General features: G+C 43.4%; 2 pseudogenes; both read right to left on the reverse strand.

Moving 5' to 3' along the window:
- Positions 1-11666: 11666 nt before the first annotated feature.
- On the reverse strand, positions 11667-12523 carry LOC111302143 (aminoaldehyde dehydrogenase 1, peroxisomal pseudogene; annotated as a pseudogene).
- A 6851-nt stretch (positions 12524-19374) lies between these two features.
- Positions 19375-20539, reverse strand: LOC149517986 (aminoaldehyde dehydrogenase 1, peroxisomal pseudogene; annotated as a pseudogene).
- Between the last annotated feature and the right edge of the window lie 1001 nt (positions 20540-21540).

Genomic DNA, 21540 nt, shown 5'->3' on the forward strand with positions numbered 1-21540 from the left:
CCGCTAGCTGCTTGTTGTTCTTAGGGGAAAACTCATGTGTAGTGCCAGCCAACATCTTACCAAAGAGTGGGAAGAAAATGATTTCAGCTTTATAGTTTAAGAAAGGGGTAAAGAGAGGGGAACCCTCTTTTATGGATGTGCCGATCTATAAAGAAGGGTCAAAAATAGAACCAATACCTGATGGTGTGGGAAAAGTGTTGGAAGAATTCGAAGAGGTGATGCCAGAGATGTTGCCTAAGGTTCTACCCCCTCGACGAGCAGTGGACCATGAAATTGAGCTCCTCTCAGGAGCGAAACCCCCTGCTAGAGCTCCTTACCGTATGGCCCCACCAGAGTTGGCCGAACTAAGAAAATAGTTAGATGAGTTGTTACAAGTCAAGTTCATCAGACCATCAAAGGCTCATTTTGAAGCACCAGTGCTATTTCAGAAGAAGCATGATGGAAGTTTGTGATTATGTGTTGACTACAAGGCCCTGAACAAAGTCACCATAAGAAACAAATATCCCATCCCCCTTATAGCAGACTTGTTTGATCAATTAAGCTGGGCCAAGTACTTTTCCAAATTGGACCTGAGATCTAGCTACCATCAGGTCAGAATCGTTAAGGGAGATGAGCCAAAGACCACTTGTGTGACACGGTATGGTGCACTTGAATTTCTTGTTATGCCCTTTGGATTGACCAATTCTCCTGCCACATTTTGTACATTGATGAATCAGGTATTCCATGACTACCTAGACAAATTTGTAGTCATCTATTTAGACGATATAGTGGTATATAGCTCCACCTTGGAAGAACATCAAGAACACCTATGCCAGGTACTTTAAAGATTACAGGACCACCAGTTATACGTAAAAAGGGAGAAGTGTGCATTTGCTCAGACCCAAATCCATTTTCTCAGTCACATTATCGAACATGGCCACATTCGAATGGACATGGAAAAGGTTAGGGCCATCAAGGAGTGGACAACACCGAAGAACGTTAGTGAGCTCTGCTCATTTTTAGGACTAGCCAACTATTATAGAAGGTTTGTGGAAGGGTACTCTCGCAAGACCATGGCCCTCACGGAGTTATTGAAGAAGGAGCATAAATGGTGTTGGACGAGTGAGTGCCAAGAGGCCTTCGAGGGATTGAAAGATGCTATTATGAAGGATCCCATCTTAGCTCTCCCTGATATTGAAAAGCCTTTCAAAGTTCAGATGGATGCATCTGATTTTGCTATTGGAGGAGTGCTTTTGCAACAACATCAACCGGTAGCGTTTGAAAGTAGGAAGCTAAGTGAAGCTGAAAGGAAATATACGGCCCAAGAAAAAGAACTCCTAGTGGTGGTTCACTGCTTGAGGGCTTGGCGACATTACTTGTTGGGTTCACACTTTGTCGTGAAGACAGACAATGCGGCCGTTAGCCATTTTCTCACCCAACCAAGGCTTACAGCAAAACAAGCTAGGTGGCAGGAATTTTTAGCGGAGTTCAACTTTTGTTTTGAGCACACCACTAGAAAGACCAATCAAGTGGCCGATGTATTGAGCAGGCGAGCAGATTTAGCAGCCCTTAGAAGAATTGCCCCAATGGCGGCTAGCAGAGCCACTATAGACATTCACAAGTTGATTGCAAATCACTTAGGGAAGGACCCGCAAGCTTGTGCCATCCTGAAGCTTGTAGAAGAAGGGAAGTCCAAGTACTTTTGGCAAGAAAATGGGATCTTATGGACCAAGGGGCCTCAAGTGTTTGTGCCAACAGCAGAAGGTCTGAAACAGATGCTGATGAGGGAATGTCATGACATATCATGAGTGGGACACCCGGGCTAGCAACGTACTTTGACGTTATTGAAATAGGGATACTATTGGCCTCACATGCGACAAGATGTGATGGACTATACGAAGACTTACCTCATTTGCCAACAAGACAAGGTTGAAAAGAGGAAACCTGCAGGCATGCTTGAACCACTACCAGTACTCGCTAAACCATGGGAAAGCATCTCCCTCGATTTAATTTTGAGCCTACCTAAGGTTGGTGACCTTGGAGCTATTTTGGTGGTGATTGATCGGTTCTCTAAGTACACCATATTCATTCCCACTCACAAGTATTGCACAGCGAAAGACACAGCTTAACTATTGATCAAATAAGTGTTCAAATACTGGGGCCTCCCTCAAAACATTATCAGTGATCGAGATCCGAGATTCACGGGGTCCTTCTGAAGAGAACTTTTTAAGATATTGGGGTCCCAACTCAACATCTCTTCAAGCTATCACCCTCAACTGATGGTCAAACGGAATGGTTCAATGGATTATTAGAGGAATACTTGAGGCACTTTGTTCAAGCCAATCAAAAAGACTGGCCTTCATTATTGGACATGGCTCAACTCTGCTTTAATTCCAACAAAAGCTCTTCCACCAATAAGAGCCCATTTGAGGTGGTCACCAGACATTTACCAAGGCTACCCCACACTTTCTTGGAAAATATGGAGGAAAGAATCAGAGAGCCTTCAATCTCAGCAAGGAGTGGAAACAAAACACAGAGATTGCACAAGCCTACCTGGAGAAAGCATCAAAGCGGATGAAAAAATGGGCAGACAAAGGTCGTAGGGCTCAATAATTTCAAGTTGGTGATTTGGTTCTTGTCCAACTAGTTCTTGAACAAATCAAGTTCTTGAGAAAGAGAGATCGTAGACTGGTGCACAAATATAAAGGTCCAGTAAGGGTCTTTTCCAAGGTGGGGAATGCTTCTTACAAAATCAACCCACCAAAGTGGATGAAGGTGCACCCAGTACTTCATGTGAGCAACCTGAAACCTTTCCATGTAGATCCTATAGATGCTAGCCAAAAGGAGCCAACCAGAGCCGCCATCACCATGAAACCACCCTCAGAGCATCGAGTCGAAGAGATCTTAGCTGATAGGGAAACCAAGATATCTCAAAGTCTAGTTCGGGAGTACTTAGTGAAGTGGGAGGGATTAGGACTAGAAGAAACCAGCTGGGAGAGAGAACACGACCTCCACAGATTTTAAAGGAAGATCAAAGAATTTCAAGCCAGCAAGTCGATGAGGACATCGATAGAATAAGTGGGGGAGGATGTCATGAGCCAACCTTTTATAGGGCCATGACCGAGACTTAGGTTGCCATAAGCCACCCATGTTTAGGGCCATGGCCGGGTAGATCCCTTGTGCTAGGAAAAGTGTCCCCATTTCAAACATTGTAATGGTTACTGGTAGCATAGCTCTAAAATCTCCAAGGCTCTTTAGGGGGTGAGCCGACAGCGTAGTGTTGGGCTATCTCACCGGTTGTTATGCGAGCCTAGGCCGCCCACCAAGGGCTGCCCCCTGGCCCTAGTGATGGCGGGAGATCCCGATGTATGATTCTTGACTATAATAAAACTCACCCCGATTGAATGTCCCGATTGTTGCCTCGATGTGTTTTTCTTTTTCTCGATGCGAATATGCCTTCTTGTGTTTGTGCTTGAGATCGATCTCGATATATTGTGTCTTATTGTGAATGCTTGGGACTAACCATGGCTTATGGTTTTTTGTTCAGATATCGATCTATTGAAGGCTGACTTGGTTGGGAGCGCCCATTCAAGTGCCGCACGGTCTATTGCTTGCTGCGAGAAAGCTTAGTTTGTGACACCGGGGACAGGCCCGGTCCTTCTCTACGTGCTACCGGTCCCACTGCCACAACCCTCAATCTGACTGGGGCTTAGACATGGTATGAACTCCCTATGCCTAAGCCAACCCATGAAACGGGCGTGGGGGCGCTCATCCGACCAGAGAGACAGAATTCGCAAGTCGGGGATCGGCTCAGTCCCCCCTGCGTGCTGTCGATCCTGCTGTCGCAACCCTCGGTCCGATCCGATCTTAGACTGGGAATGAACTCCGTATGCTTAGACTGGGGATGAACTCTGTATGCCTAAGTCAACCCGTGAAACGAGCGTGCAGGCGCTCAGCCGACCAGAGAGGCAGGATGCGCAAGTCGAGGATCGAACAGGTGGTGGGTGGGTTCAAGCACATCTTCATATTTCTTCCATGCCAATGCCATTTTTATGGCATGTAAATTCATACAATGGTCCCTAAGCCTTCATGTGAAGTTTCGTGACAAGATGACCCGTTTTCTATTTTTCACGATTTTTGAAACTTTTTGCGGTTCGAGATTTTTTCAAATTTTTTTAGAAAGAGTTTTGTCCCCAAATTTGGTACAGGTGATCCTTGTATTTTTTTTGGCATCCACAAAAATATTCAGCTAAAAACTCAAAGTGGAGAAGATTTTGTGACCGGTTGAAAAAACTGTCCCCATTTTAGACACTTTAATGGCTACTGGCAGCAAACCTATAAAATCTCAAATGCTCTTTAAGGGGGTGTGAGTTCTTGAGGTTTGATGAAGGATAGGGGGCCAATATAAGGGCCAAGTACTAGCACCCATCGCACATCATGTGCGCACACCCCTCCAATAGTCGGTCGGAGAGGCAAAATGCGTAAGCCGGGGATTGGCCCGACCCCCCCTGCGTGCTATCGATCCTGCTACTGTAACCCTCGGTCCAATCTGATCTTAGAATGGGAATAAACTTCGTATGCCTAAGTCAACCCACAAAATGAGCGTACGGGCGCTGAGCTGGTCGAAGAGGCATAGTGCGTAAGTCGGGAATCGGCCTGGTCCCCTCGGCGTGCTGCTGGTCTCGCTGCCACAACCCTCGGTCCGACTGGGGTGTAGACATCGAATGAACTCCCTATGCCTAAGCCAACCCACGAAACAGGCATGTGGGCGCTCAGCTGGCCGGAGAGGCAGAATGCGCAAGCCGGGGATCGGCCTGGTCCCCCCTATGTGCTGATGATCCTGCTACCGTAACCCTTGGTCTGGTCCGATCTTAGACTGGGAATGAACTCCGTATGCTTAGATTAGGGATGAACCCCGTATGCCTAAGTCAACCCACGAAACCAGCGTGCGGGCGCTCAGCCGACCGGAGAGGCAAGATGCGCAAGCCAGGGATAGAACGGGTGGTAAGTGGGTTCAAGCATATCTTCATATTTCTGCCATGCCAATGCCATTTTTAACACTTGTAAATTCATACAATGGTCCCATAAGCCTTCATGTGAAGTTTCGTGGCAAGACGACTCGTTTTCTATTTTTCTTGATTTTTGAAACTTTTTACGGTTTAGGATTTTTTAAAATTTTTTTAGCCGGACTTTTGTCCCCAAATTTGGTACAGGTGATCCTTGTGTTTTTTTTGGCATGCACAAAAACTTTTAGCTAAAAACTCGAAGTGGAGAACATTTTGTGACCCTTTGAAAAAAGTTCCTCATTTCAGACACTTTAATAGCTACTGGCAACAAACATATAAAATCTCAAATGCTCTTTAAGGGGCTGTGAGTTCTCGAGGTTTGATGAGGGATAGGGGGCCAATATAAGGGCCAAGTACCAGCACCCATCGCACATCATGTGCGCACACCCCCGGCCCCCCCAATCGTCGGAACCCCCAATGCCGTCGGTTAGGCTCTCCAGCAATGCTCTGGTGATGGTGCCCCGGGCGAAAAAAATGTGGCACCAGCACATGCCCGAGCCCAGATGTGCACCGTGGCTCAAAATCTTAGACTGGGAATGAACTCTGTATGCTTAGACAAGGAATGAACTCCGTATGCCTAAGCCAACCCACGAAACGAGAGTGTAGGCGCTCAGCCAGTCAGAGAGGCAGAATGCGCAAGCCAGGGAACGGCTTGGTCCCCCTTGCGTGCTGTCGATCCTGCTACCGCAACCCTTGATCCAGTCTGATCTTAAATTGGGTATGAACTCAATATGCATAAGTCAACCCACGAAACGAGCGTGTGGGCACTGAGCCGACCGAAGAGACATACTGCGCAAGCTAGGGACAGGCCCGGTCCCCCTCTGTGTGTGGTCGGTCCCGCTGCCACAACCCTCAGTCCGACTGGGGCGTAGACATGGAATGCACTCCCTATGCCTAAGCCAACCCACAAAACGAGCGTGCGGGCGCTCAGTAGGCCGAAGAGGCAGAATGCGCAAGCCGGGGATCGACACGGTCCCCCTTGTGTGCTGTCGATCCTATTGCCGCAACCCTCAATCCGATCCGATCTTAGACTGGGAATGAACTTCATATGCTTAGACTAGGGATGAACTCCGTATGCCTAAGTCAACCCATGAAACGAGCATGCGGGCGCTCAACCGGCTGGAGAGGCATAATGCATAAGCCGAGGATCAGCCCGGTGCCCCTCAGCGTGCTACCGATCCCGCTGCCGGTCCTGCTACCACAACCCTCAAACCGGCTAGGGCTTAGACATGGAATGAACTCTGTACGCCTAACCCAACCCACGAAACAAGCGTGCGGGTGCTCAGTCGATCGGAGAGGCAGAATGCGCAAGCCGGGGATCGAATGGGTGGTAGGTGGGTTCAAGCACATCTTCATATTTCTGCTGTGCCAATGCCATTTTTATGGCTTTTAAATTCATACAATGGTCCCCTAAGCCTTCTTGTGAAGTTTCGTGGCAAGACAACCCGTTTTCTATTTTTCACGATTTTTGAAACTTTTTACGGTTCGGGATTTTTTAAAATTTTTTTAGAAAGAGTTTTGTCCCCAAAATTGGTAGAGGTGATCCATGTATTTTTGTTGGCATGCACAAAAACATTCAGCAAAAAACTCGAAGTGGAGAAGATTTTATGACCCTTTGAAAAAAGTGTCCCCATTTCAGACACTTTAATGGCTACTGCAGCAAACCTATAAAATCTCAAATGCTCTTTAAGAGGGGTGTGAGTTCAAGGTTTGATGAGGGATAGGGGGCCAATATAAGGGCCAAGTACCAGCACCCATCACACATCATGTGCGCACACCCCCCGACCCCCCAAATTGTCGAAACCAGTAATGCCGCCGGTGCCTTAGGTGAAAAAAATGTGGCACCAGCACATGCCTGAGCCCAGGATATGCACCGTGGCTCAAAATCTTAGACTTGGAATGAACTCCGTATGCTTAGACAAGGAATGAACTCCGTATACCTAAGCCAACCCATGAAACGAGCATGTGGGGGCTCAGCTGGTCGAAGAGGTAGAATCGCAAGCCGGGGATCGGCCCGGTCTCCCCCTATGTGCTATCGATCTTGGTGTTGCAACCCTCGGTCTGATCTGATCTTAGACTGGGAATGAACTCTGTATGCATAAGTCAACCCACGAAACGAGCGTGCGGGCGCTGAACCAACCGAAGAGGCTTAATGCGCAAGCCGAGGATCAGCCCGGTCCCCCTCTGCATGCTGTCGGTCTTGCTGTGACAACCCTCGGTTCAACTGGGGCTTAGACATGGAATGAACTCAATATGCCTAAGCCAACCCATGAAACAGGTGTGTGGGGGTTCAGCCGGCTGGAGAGGCAGAATGCGTAAGTCAGGGATCGACCCGATCCCCCATGCGTGCTATCGATCCTTCTGCTGGTCCTGCTATCGTAAACTTCGGTCCGATCCAATCTGAGACTGAGAATGAACTTCGTATGCTTAGACATGGAATAAACTCCGCTTGCCTAAGCCAACCCATGAAATGAGCATGTGGGCGATCAGCCGGCTGGAGAGGCCGAATGGGCAAGCTAGGGATCGACCCGATCCCCCCTGCGTGCTGTCGATCCTACTGCCACAACCCTTGGTCTAGTCTGATCTTAGACAGGGAATGAACTTTGTATGCCTAAGTCAACCCACTAAACTAGCGTGCGGGCACTGAGCCAGTCGGAGAGGCATAATGCGCAAGCCGGGGATCGACCCGATCCCCCTCTGCGTGCTGTCGATCCCACTACCACAACCCTAGGTCTGGCTGGGGCTTAGACAAGGAATGAACTCCCTATGCCTAAGCCAACCCATGAAACGGGCGTGCAGGCACACAGCTGGCCGGAGCAGCAGAATGCGTAAGCTAGGGATCAACCCTATCCCCCCTGCATGCTGTTGATCCTGCTACCGTAACCCTCGGTCTGGTTTGATCTTAGATCGAGAATGAACTCCGTATGCTTAGACTGGGGATGAACTCTGTATGCCTAAGTCAACCCACGAAACGAGCGTGCGAGTGCTCAGTCGGTCGAAGAGGCATAATGCACAAGCCGAAAATCAGCCCGGTCCCCCTCTACGTGCTGTCGATCCCGCTGCCGGTCCTGCTGCCACAACCTTCGGTCTGGCAGGGGCTTAGACATGGTATGAACTCCGTATGCCTAAGCCAACCCATTGCACATCATGTGCGCACACCCCCCTGGCCCCTCTAATGCCACCGGTTAGGCTCTCCGACGATGCTCTGATGATGGTACCCCGTGTGGAAAAAATGTGGCACCAGCACATGCCCGAGCCCAGCATTTGCACTGTGGCTCAACCTCTTAGACTGGGAATGAACTTCGTAAGCTTAGACATGGAATGAACTCTGTATGCCTAAGCCAACCCACAAAATGAGCGCCCATACGCTCAACCAATCGGAGAGGCAGAATGCGTAAGCCGGGGTTCGACCCGCTCCCCCTCTGCGTGCTGTCGATCTCACTGCCACAACTTTCGGTCTGACTGGGGCTTAGACATGGAATGAACTCCCTATGCCTAAGCCAACCCACGAAACGGGCATGCGGGCGCTTAGCCGGCCGAAGAGGCAGAATGTGCAAGTCAGGGATCGGCTCGGTCCCTCCAACGTGCTGTCGATCCTGCTATCGAAACCCTTGGTCCTGTCCAATCTTAGACTGGGAATGAACCTATATGCTGAGATTACAGATGAACTTCGTATGCCTAAGTCAACCCACAAAACGAGCCTGCAGGTGCTCAGCCAGCCGAAGAGGCCGGTCGGAGAGGCATAATGTGCAAGCCGAGGATCAGCCCGATTCCCCTCTGCGTGCTATCGATCTCGCTGTCGGTCCTACTGCCACAACCCTCAGTCCGACTAGAGCTTAGACATGGAATAAACTCTGTATGCCTAAGCCAACCCACGAAACGAGCGTGCGAGCACTCAGCCGATCGATGAGGCAGAATGCGCAAGTCGAAGATCGACCCGGTCCCCCCTACGTGCTGTTGATCCTGCTGCAACAACCCTCGGTCTGATCCGATCTTAGACTGGGAATGAACTCCGTACGCCTAAGCCAACCCACGAAACGAGCGTGCGGGCGCTCAGTCGGTCGGAGAGGCAGAATGCGCAATCCGGGGACCAACGCGGTCCCCCTTGCATGCTGTCGATCCTACTGCCGCAACCCTCAGCCCAATCCGATCTTAGAATGGGAACGAACTCCGTATGCCTAAGTCAACCCATGAAATGAGCGTGCGGGCGCTGAGCTAGCCAAAGAGGCATAATGCGCAAGTCGAAGATCGGTCCGGTCCCCCTCTACGTGCTACCGGTCCGACTGCCACAACCCTCGGTTTGGCTGGGGCTTAAACATGGAATGAACTCCCTATGCCTAAGCCAACCCATGAAATGGGCGTGCGGGTGCTCAACCAGCTGGAGATGCAAAATGCACAAGTCGGTGATCAGCTTGGTCCCCACTGCATGCTACAGATCCTTCTGTCGCAACCCTCGGTCCGGTCTGATCTTAGACTGGGAAAGAACTTCGTATGCTTAGACTGGAGATGAACTCCGTATGCCTAAGTCAACCCATGAAACGAGCGCGCGGGCATTCAGCCGACCAAAGAGGCTGGTCGAAAAGGCATAATGCGCAAGCCAGGGTTCAGCCCGATCCCTCTTTGCGTGTTACCGATCCTATTGTCGGTCCTGCTGCCACAACCCTCGGTCCGGTAGGTGCTTAGACATGGAATGAACTTCGTATGCCTAAGCCAACCCATGAAAGGAGTGTGTGGGTGCTCAGCCGACTGATGAGGCAGAATATGCAAGCTGAGGATCAACCTGGTCCACCCTGCATGCTGTCGATCCTGCTGCTTGTCCTGCTGCCACAACCCTCGATCCGGTCCAATCTTAGACTGGGAATGAACTCCGTATGCTTAGACATGGAATGAACTTCGTATGCCTAAGCCAACCCACAAAACGAGCGTGCGGGTGCTCAGTCAACCGAAGAGACAGAATGTGCAAACCGAGGACCGACGCGGTCCCCCCTGCGTGCTGTCGATGCTCCTGTTGCAGCCCTCGGTCCAGTCTGATCTTAGACTGGGGATGAACTCCGTATGCCTAAGTCAACCCACGAAATGAGCGTGCGAGCACTCAGTTGGCCCTCTGCCACAACCGTTCCTCCTCTGCGTGCTCCCGATCCCACTGCCACAACCCTTGGTCTGGCTAGGGCTTAAACATGGAATGAACTCCCTATGCCTAAGCCAACCCACAAAACGGGCGTGCGGGCAATCAGCCGGCAGGAGACGCAGAATGCGTAACCCGAGGATCAGCCCGATCCCCCCTGTGTGCTACCGATCCTATTATTGTAACTTTCGATCCGGTCTGATCTTAGACGGGGAATGAACTCCGTATGCTTAGACTTGGGATGAACTGCGTATGCCTAAGTCAACCCACAAAACAAGCGTGCAGGCGCTCAGTCGGCCAGAGAGGCCGACTGAAGAGGCATAATGCCTAAGCCGGGGATCAGCCCGATCCCCCTCTGTGTCTTGTCGATCCCACTGTCGGTCCGGCTGGGGCTTAGACATGGAATGAACTCCGTATACCTAAGTTAACCCAGGAAATGAGCATGCGGGTGCTCAGCCAGCCAGAGAGGCAGAATGCGCAAGTCGGGGATCGGCCTGGTCCCCCTTTGCATGCTGTCGATCCCACTGCCACAATCCTCGGTCCGACTGGGGCTTAGACATAGAATGAATTCCCTATGCCTAAGCCAACCGACGAAACGGGCGTGCGGGCACTCAGTCGGTCGGAGAGGCAGAATGCGCAAGCCGGGGATCAGCACAGTCCCCCCTGCGTGCTACCGATCCTTTTACCGCAATCCTCGGTCTAGTTAGATCTTAGACTGGGAATGAACTCCATATGCTTAGACTAGGGATGAACTCTGTATGCCTAAGTCAACCCACGAAATAAGCGTACGGACGCTCAATCGACCAGAGAGGCAGGATGCACAAGCCGGGGATCGAACGGGTGGTAGGTGGGTTCAAGCACATCTTCATATTTCTACCATGCCAATGCCATTTTTATAGCTTGTAAATTCATACAATGGTCCCCTATGCCTTCATGTGAAGTTTCGTGGCAAGACGACCCGTTTTCTATTTTTCAAGATTTTTGAAACTTTTTATGGTTCGAGATTTTTTAAAATTTTTTTAGAAAGAGTTTTGTCCCCAAATTTGGTAGAGGTGATCCTTGTATTTTTGTTGGCATGCACAAAACAATTTAGCTAAAAACTCGAAGTGGAGAAGATTTTGTGATCGTTTGAAAAAAGTGTCCCCATTTCAGCTTACTTTTTGCTCAAATCATCCTCTCATATTAATGTGGATGGGTTCTCAAAAATTAAATCCCAGAATTACTATTATCATTGTCCAAATATTCATCATCCAAATTTTGAGAATGGGAATGTGAAGTTATGAAAGGTAACAGGGCATGGAATAATGGTCGAGTGAAAGAGAAAATGTAATGAAATGCATTAACTTGCCTTTATTAAGATGATAACAAGTGAAATCATATTGCAAAAAAGAAATCCTAACATTATTTTAAAAGAACTTTTAGAATGATAAGTGGCATTCAACCAGTTTTAACATCCTCTTTAAAATCATGCCCCTGGGCAACCAAGTGAAAGATTTTTATCTTGCCCCATTGATTCGTTGTGACTCTTCATATTCTTGATCCTCAAACAAAATGATTGGGCTTTTCCTGTCGAGTTCTAAAGATACAGGCTTGACCATTTGAGCAGCTGCTTCTATTATCATGCTCCCTGTTGTATTGCTTCTGGTGAAGGCAATCTTGTCAACATTTAGATGATATGCCAAAGAAATCATAACTTATGGGCTCGATCCAGTTAGAATGTTCAAGACACCTGGAGGAAAACCAATCGTCCTACACACGTCAGCCAGCTCCAAACAGGTGATAGATACCAACTCGAAAGGTTTCAGTATTGCAGCATAATCTACAGCCAAAGCAAGAGCTACTTTTCAGACGACCATCAACGGTGGATACTTCTATAGAGTAATCAATCCAATTACCCCAAGTGGTTCCTCAAGCACATAACTCTTAAAGGTCTCAATAGGAAGAGAGATGGCAACCTTTTGCTTCGCATCTAAACTTTCGGTAAGGTATGTATAGTACTCAAAACATCCAACAATATCATCAATGTCCCAAGTTGCTTCATCAAGTGGTTTTCCGTAATCAATTGCTCAAGCTTTGCTAATTCAAATTTTCTCTTTGTTGTTTTGGAAACGATGGCCCGTAAATACTTGGAATGAACAGCATCAAAAGCTTAAGCCTAATCTTTGCTTTTGTTTCTAGAAAGAGCTCTCTAAGCAATAGCCACCGCAAGCTTCACATCTTCAGCTGTAGCTGCTGGAATATGATCGATGTTCTGTTCAATTGTAGGCTAGATAATTGAAATTCACTTCTTAAAAATAGGCTCTCTCTGCTTACTGTCGATGAGTAACATTCGACTCAAAATTTGGACCACCATATTAGATCAGTTTGCCCCTAAAATCTTATTCAACTCCTCTTTTAAATTTTTCCTGAGCTTTTTCTATTCTCTCAAGACGACTGAAATTTTTTGTTCCATTAGTCTGGCTTGAGCTCTTGTATTGGTGAGCGGGGTTATTTGGTGGAGCTATCCTTGAACCTTCAGCACCACAATTATGATTAAAAATGCTATGCTATGCTTTATGTATGATGCATCGATGCACGAATGAAATGTACATTTTACTGAATCAAATCTAATATGAAATGGATGCAAATGATTGTGTTAAAACATGATCATGAAAATAATACAGATGCATACAATCAAACAAACAACATAGTTAGTTTCATGGATGAAATGAAAGTGATGCTGATGCATAATGTTACATACGATAATGAAAATGATGCACAAAGTTAAACAATCAAAATGATTAGATAAACACCCTTTTTGGGTCTTAATTTTAGGGCATATCTATCATTAGGTAGAAAGGGCTCTATCCTAGGTTTAGGCACTCTTAAGGTTTACTATATGCGGTTTTAAGGTCAAAATCTAAAGGTTCTCAAATTGCTCCTTACATCTTTGTCCATCACAGACTAGTAAGGCACCCTAATCATCACCCATTATAGGCTACAAGCGGAAAATGTTCAATTTGAGTGGGAGTATTTCGCTAGCCACTGCGGAGGCATTAGACCTCACGAAAGCAATAGGTACTTTACTCCCTCCTAGAGGGACGGAGCTCGGGTGTAGAGCTCATGTTATGCACATGCACATGAATGACATAATTAACAAAGTAAATAAACATGAATAAACAATAATACATATATATACAAAAAGGTTCAATTTTATTAGGCTTTTGGATAACACAAATTATTTGCTAGCCTGACTCTCAAAGTCCCCAGTGGAGTCACCAAGTTAGGTGTCATAACGTCTAGATCTGGGGATCTATCGCTAGACATTGACTTTTAGGGAGTCGCCACCAATCTTTTTTATCTAGGTGTGATTGGCCACCTAAGGAATCTGTCCTTTTAGGGAACACCTAAGTTTAAGGGTTTCTAAAAGAATAGGTTCAGGTCTACTAACCAGAATAGAGTTCGAGAGTTCGGTTACGTGTGAGGAAGGTTATAACACCCTCACAACGCCCATCAAAAGATGGTACCAGCTAAAATTTGCGTTATCCAAAAAGCCTTAAAATTTTACCAAGTAATTAATTATTGGAAATTATTCTCAATTGACTCTAATACTTTTAGTAGAAAATTGAGAAAATTCCCTCACCTCAAGAGTATGCAAGAAAAAACTACTATTTCACTTGCAGAGGCTCCGTCGTCGGATTAGTTAAAGAAAAATCAAAATCAAAATCAAAATAGAAAGGAAGGAAATGATGGTTGTTCTTGTGTAGGGAAAATTGATACTTTCAACTTTTCCTCAAAAATTTATTTTTTCAAAAATTTATTAAGAAAAATTGATACTTTTAACTTTTTCTCAAAAACCCTTTTTTTGAAAATTTATTTTTAAGGAAAATTGATACTTTCAACTTTTTCTCAAAATCTTTTTTTTGAAAATTTATTTTTAAGTAAATTGATACTTTCAACTTTTCCCGAAAAATAATTTTTCGAAAGCTTATTTTCAAGGAAAATTGATACTTTCAACTTTTCCTCAAAAATATTTTTTTTGAAATTTTATCATTTTATTTTTTTATTATTTTGAATTCTCTCGAAAATTAATATATAAATACTAGGCAAAATAACAAAAAAAATCAAAATAAAACATACCTTGACTCAGGATTGTAACTTGACTTCATACATAAGAAATTGTTCGACTTGTGGCTCAAGCTCTATTTGATGATGTGGGCTAACGGCTCGGGTGGCAATGGAACACAGGCCATCGTTTCAATTTCTGCCCCTTTTCTAAAGTTTTTAGAAATACATAGTTGCAAAGTCCCAAAGGTTTCTAGATTCTGGTGCCAGTGTCGCCCCATGCCTCCATCACTGGTCGCCGTCACTGATATCCGTTGACTGTCGCTCCCCGGCCATCATCCAATTACTAGTTTGCTTTGAAACCTTCCGCTGAACTAGTCTTGGCCTTCTCTTTCACGTATTCTAGCTGGAATTTATGAAAAAATCTTGGAATTGGTGTAAATTCGAAATCAAAATCGCAGTCTCCCTTTCTAGAGACCAAAGCCTCATCGTCAGAGATAAACTGGTCTGCCCATTCAGGAAAATCAAGAAAACCTGGGTCTGTAGACCAAGAACCATTATTTTCTTTGTTGTAATGATTCGATATTGTAGATTGAGGCAGTGCTGAATTTGACGATTGTAGTAATGGCAACGCTACAACATTAGTTGGTGACACTTCACTATTGGGGGGTACACGAGTTGCATAGACCAGAGGCTTGTCATCAGTTCCCTTTTGCGGACACCGGTTGAGTGTCAGGCAACTTTAGATATGTCTTTTCCAAATGTGTTGAAACAGCTGGTAAAGATGATGTCATTCCTCCAAACACCCCCAGGTTACCGGGCTGCCTTGCACCTGGTCTCTGAATGGATAAAGTAGGTCGTGCCTCCATGCCAATAAAAGTTCCCGAAACCCCCTTGTTACTGCACCAAATGCCAAAAAAACTAGATAGAAACCTCACAGGATTCAAAACCCACCAAAAAGAATCGAATCCAAAATTTTCACTGCCACCCAGTTGGTTGATGGCCTCAACAAAGGCTTCATGAAGTTCGAGAATTGATGCTGGTTTGGTAGTACACTCGTTGGGTTTTTGTGGCAAGAGTGGTGGCGAAGGTAAAGATAGTTCGTGGTTCTTGCCAGTTGGCTGATGGACTTTGGGGTGTGCTCAAGCAAAATTAGTAGCGGGATTAGGGGAATTTTTTTGTCAGTTTCTGATCTCTGGATCTTTCTTCCTGTTACTGCTCCTTAGCTTCTTGTAATTTTTGGAAAAGAGTGATCAGCGATATAAGAGAAGGAATCGAAAGATGAACCAAACACTGTTCACGGTTGCGTTCCAGCAATAAATCAGATGCAAAATTATATTTAGTATCCTCGTCAACAAGATAATCAAAGGACGAAGTAAACTGCAGGTCTCCTTTGGACCCTAGAGCCAGCGATGAAGTCGTTCGAACACTGGTAAGAATTAAGTGGAAGAGGCCAGGAGTCCAACCATATACTGGCCAATAAGCAAGAGCTGATGCGCCAAGTTGGCAGACGACTTCAAAACCAGGGATAGAATTAGGATAGGAAGAGGATAAATCAGCTGCCCAAGCTGCAACCTTGGGGCTTACTTCTCCATGCCATCGTAACAATGCCTTTCAGTTTTTTTTTCCCTTCCTATTCGGATTCCTCCTACTATTCAGATTCCTCCTCTATCATTTTTTTTGTTTTTTTTTTTCTCTCCTATTCGGATTCTTCTTCTATCTTTTTCTCCTCCCCCTTCTCTCTAAAAGACTGAAGAACTCCGGTTGAATGTTCGCCGGATTTTGGAAAATGTCACCGAAATATGGGAAATTACGTCGGAAGTTCACCGAAAGTTGGTCGGAAGATTGTCGGTTTCTGGAAAAGGTCACCGGAAACTGGGTAACTCGCCGAAAACTTCAAATTTGGTCGGAATCATCGTCGGAAAATTCAAACTTCACCGGAAAATTCAACCGAAATCTGAAATTTTCCAAAACTTCTAAAAAAAAAATCACCAAAAATTCTCAAAAAATTTCTGCTAACTCCCAGAACACTCCTAAACCTTTTCTTAGCTTCCTATACGCCTCCTTTTCTCTCAAATCAGTAGCTTTGCTCACTATTTTTTATGTGTGTGTTCAGCATTTGTTCCAGGAGGTCCCTTTTATAGGGATTAATCAAGAGTTCCTGATCAATCCTAATTCCTCCTTGGACGGGAATTCAATCTTTGAGTGCAATCTGGACTCTTCTAATTGAATTCCCATTCACAATGGGATTCTTCAACTTTCAATCGTAGCCATAAAAAAAAAAAAAGAAAAAAATAATAATAATCAGATAATCCAAAAAGAATCAGATAAAATTAACAGATAACTTAAAAAATAAAATAAGATAAACCCAAAAATATATTACAAAACAAAAAAAAACAAAACAAAAAAAAATAATAATAAATATATAACTACATAAATAAAATACATATAAATCTATTCTAAATAAAATAAATAAATCAATATAGATATACATATATTAATACATAATAATAATAAATAATAAAATACATAAAATACAAAAGAAGAAAAAAAAATAATACAGGATAAAAATTGAATTGGGCCTTACCCATTTGGGCCAGGCCCAATTGATCTGAGCCTGGACCCAATTGGGTGTCTACAACTACCCCTCTTTACACATTTTCTGTGAAACAGAAATTGCGCAAAGACGTAGACACCCAATCAAGACTCAACTCAACATTGTCATTTTTTTGTTTTTTTTTTTGTTTTTTGTGTTTTTTTTTGTGTTTTTTTTTTGTTTTTTGTTTTTTGTTTTTTTTTTTTACCAAAGCTCCTCTAAACAGAGGCTCAACGACTTTGAGAAACATAAATTGCTCCTCTAAACAGAGGCACCACGACTTTGGAAAAGTAAATTGCTCCTCTAAACAGAGGCACCACGACTTTGAAAAAATAAATTGCTCCTCTAAACAGAAGCACCACGACTTTGAAAAAGTAAATTTCTCCTCTAAACAGAGGCACCACGACTTTGAAAAAGTAAATTGCTCCTCTAAACAGAGGCACCACGACTTTTGGAAAGTAAATTGCTCCTGTAAACAGAGGCACCACGACTTTGGAAAAGTAAATTACTCCTCTAAACAGAGGCACCACGACTTTGAAAAAGTAAATTGCTCCTCTAAACAGAGGCACCACGACTTTGCAAAAGTAAATTGCTCCTTGACAATCATGTCCAAAGGAGTTGAGAATTGTGTTTGAAGGAATTTCAGGAGATTATGCCCAAAGGTCTTATAAATCGATCCTGATACCAAAAGACATCCTAGTTCAAGGATTAGGAACTTACCTAACAAGCTTTTTTTTTTTCAATTTTAGAAAATATCTTCATATCTGTCTTCTCTATGTGGGATGTTGGAACACCCTTGCTTCTTGAATTTATACACTCTACTTTCTTGAAAGTAGTGTATGCTATGCAAATGCATATGAATTTCAATGCATGCTATGCAAATGTTGGCCAATTAATTCCTATTCGATGTATGGTACTCAAGTTTCTCAAGCTCTTTTTCCTTTCTTGGGTATCAAGCCCTTTGATTCTTCAAGGATTCAATTGCACTGCTCTTCTAAGATCGAACCAGTGTAGCTTTTAATTGTTTCTTCCACTCATATTCTTCCTTGTTCAGTTTCTCAATACTTTGGAATAAGCTTCATCAATCGATCATCACTTGACCATCATTCAATGAATTTCTCAGCACTAACAAATTTTAAAACAAGTTTCATCCACCATCACTGGGTCATTACTCATAGATATCTCAGCATTAACCATTCCAAAACAAACTTGTCCACTGATTGTTTCTCATCATTCAATCATAACTGACCAATTCATCCTTGCACTCATCACTTGGTTATATCACTTTTCAAAATTTGCCCTATCATAGTCTCTATTTGGTCACATCATATATCCTTCCAAATCATCTCTTTGAGGTCTCTACCATTTCTTCATTTTGTCACCACCATCATCTTAGATTTTCTTTTCAAATGAATGCAAGACTCTTTTAAGCACATATTCATTCATTCATTATCATTTCAAATCTTGACAAATACAATGCAATCAGGCATTTTCTCAATTCATTTTAGGGGTGAAATAATAAGAGAACACAAGGTGAATTATCAATGAAGATCTATTTTGGTATAAAAAAATGGGAAAGGAAATAAGTTGGATATATGCCATTGGGATGGATCGTATATCCAAATGATGAATATTCAGACAATTCTCAACATTAATCTAGGATTCTTTTTCAAAAACTCATTCCATTTACTGTTGAAGTCAACTTGAGCTTGCCGAACTTTGCCTCAGTCTTTGAGGGATCTTCAGATGTCTTTGATCTTCCATTCATGTGAGCCATTTGACCTGGATCTTTTTCTACCAAAATCACATTTTCAGGTTTTCAAATTAAATCTCTTTTTTCATTTTTTCATTTTTTCTTCTTTCTTTTTTTTTCTTTTTTTTCTCTTTTTTTTTTCATCATCTTCTTTTTTTTTCATTTTTCATCTATTGGCGATATCTTTCATACATCAAACTTTAGAGCCTGATTCCATTGCTTCCTCATGAGCATACCTTTATTCAACATATAATCATTCAAGTTGAGTATTCACATTTGATCCAAATGGACTTTTCAAGGTTGTAATGTAGGCCAAGGTGAAGGGTCATAAAAAAAATGGATATAATAGGCTCAAAACATGTATTAAAAAGGTTCAAAACCAAAGGATCATTTGATACAACTTGGCATTTTACCCCTCATCATTTCACTGCTTTTTCTTTCCTCACACAAAGGATTCTCATTACTTTGCCCCAAGTCATGTGTGGCATTTATTTTTCTTTTTTTTTTTCAATTTTGAGACCTTTTGTGAAATTTTTTTTTTCAAAAATTGCCCCCCAATGTAGAGGGTGATCCTTGGTTAGGGTTCCTCTGAAAAAGGAAATCATAATAGGCTCAAAGGGGTAGCAATAAATGGTTTTTTGAATGGTAAAAGAAAGATGGCCATTTTTCATCTCAATTGTGAATACCTTTCTTGAACATCATCTATTGAACAAAGCTCATGAATCTGTATAAAAGATTGCACATCTTCAAGACATCTATTTCACCTCCGGTAACAGCTTACTTTTTGCTCAAATCATCCTCTCATATTAATGTGGATGGGTTCTCAAAAATTAAATCCCAAAATTACTATTATCATTGTCCAAATATTCATCATCCAAAATTTGAGAATGGGAATGTGAAGTTATGAAAGGTAACAGGGCATGGAATAATGGTCGAGTGAAAGAGAAAATGTAATGAAATGCATTAACTTGCCCTTATTAAGATGATAACAAGTGAAATCATATTGTAAAAAAGAAATCCTAACATTACTTTAAAAGAACTTTTAGAATGATAAGTGGCATTCAACCAGTTTTAACATCCTCTTTAAAATCATGCCCCTGGGCAACCAAGTGAAAGATTTTTATCTCGCCCCATTGATTCATTGTGACTCTTCATATTCTTGATCCTCAAACAAAATGATTGGGCTTTTCCTATCGAGTTATAAAGATACAGGCTTGACCATTTGAGCGGCTGCTTCTATTATCATGCTACCTGTTGTATTGCTTCTGGTGAAGGCAATCTTGTCAACATTTAGATGATATGCCAAAGAAATCATAACTTATGGGCTCGATCCAGTTAGAATGTTCAAGACACTTAGAGGAAAACCAACCGTCCTACACACATCAGCCAGTTCCAAACAGGTGATAGATACCAACTGGAAAGGTTTCAGTATTGCAGCATAATCTGCAACCAAAGCAAGAGCTACTTTTCAGACGACCATCAATGGTGGATACTTCTATAGAGTAATCAATCCAATGACCCCAAGTGGTTCTTCAAGCACATAACTCTTAAACGTCTCAATAGGAAGAGAGATGGCAACCTTTTGCTTCGCATCTAAACTTTTGGTAAGGTATGTATAGTACTCAAAACATCCAACAACATCATCAATGTCCCAAGTTGCTTCATCAAGTCGTTTCCCTAATCAATTGCTCAAGCTTTGCTAATTCAAATTTTCTCTTTGTTGTTTTGAAAACGATGGCCCGTAAATACTTGGCATGAACAGCGTCAAAAGCTTAAGCCTAATCTTTGCTTTTGTTTCTAGAAAGAGCTCTCTGAGCAACAGCCACCGCAAGCTTCACATCTTCAGCTGTAGCTGCTGGAATATGATCGATGTTCTGTTCAATTGTAGGCTAGATAATTGAAATTCACTTCTTGAAAATAGGCTCTCTCCGCTTACTGTCGATGAGTAACATTCGACTTAAAATTTGGACCACCATATTAGATCAGTTTGCCCCTAAAATCTTATTCAACTCCCTTTTTAAATTTTTCCTGAGCTTTTTCTATTCTCTCAAGACGACTGAAATTTTTTGTTCCATTAGTCTGGCTTGAGCTCTTGTATTGGTGAGCGGGGTTATTTGGTGGAGCTATCCTTGAACCTTCAGCACCACAATTATGATTAAAAATGCTATGCTATGCTTCATGTATGATGCGTCGATGCACGAATGAAATGTACATTTTATTGAATCAAATCTAATATGAAACGGATGCAAATGATGTGTTAAAACATGATCATGAAAATAATGCAGATGCATACAATCAGACAAACAACATAGTTAGTTCCATGGATGAAATGAAAGTGATGCTGATGCATAATGTTACATACGATAATGAAAATGATGCACAAAGTTAAACAATCAAAATGATTAGATAAACACCCTTTTTGGGTCTTAATTTCAGGGTATATCTATCATTAGGTAGAAAGGGCTCTATCCTAGGTTTAGGCACTCTTAAGGTTTACTATATGCGGTTTTAAGGTCAACATCTAAAGGTTCTCAAATTGCTCTTTACATCTTTGTCCATCACAGACTAGTAAGGCACCCTAATCCTCACCCATTATAGGCTACAAGCGGAAAAGGCTCAATTTGAGTGGGAGTATTTCGCTAGCCACTGCGGAGGCATTAGACCTCACGAAAGCAATAGGTACTTTACTCCCTCCTAGAGGGGCAGAGCTCGAGTGTAGAGCTCATGTTATGCACATGCACATGAATGACATAATTAACAAAGTAAATAAACATGAATAAACAATAATACATATATATACAAAAAGGTTCAATTTTATTAGGCTTTTGGATAACACAAATTATTTGCTGGCCTGACTCTCAAAGTCCCCAGTGGAGTCGCCAAGCTGTCATAACGTCTAGATCTGGGGATCTATCACTAGACATTAACTTTTAGGGAGTCGCCACTAATCTTTTTTATCTAGGTGCGATTGGCCACC

This window comes from Durio zibethinus, chromosome 7, assembly GCF_047325235.1.
Source record: "Durio zibethinus cultivar Kanyao isolate XHJ-2024 chromosome 7, ASM4732523v1, whole genome shotgun sequence".
Taxonomy (NCBI): Eukaryota; Viridiplantae; Streptophyta; class Magnoliopsida; order Malvales; family Malvaceae; genus Durio; species Durio zibethinus.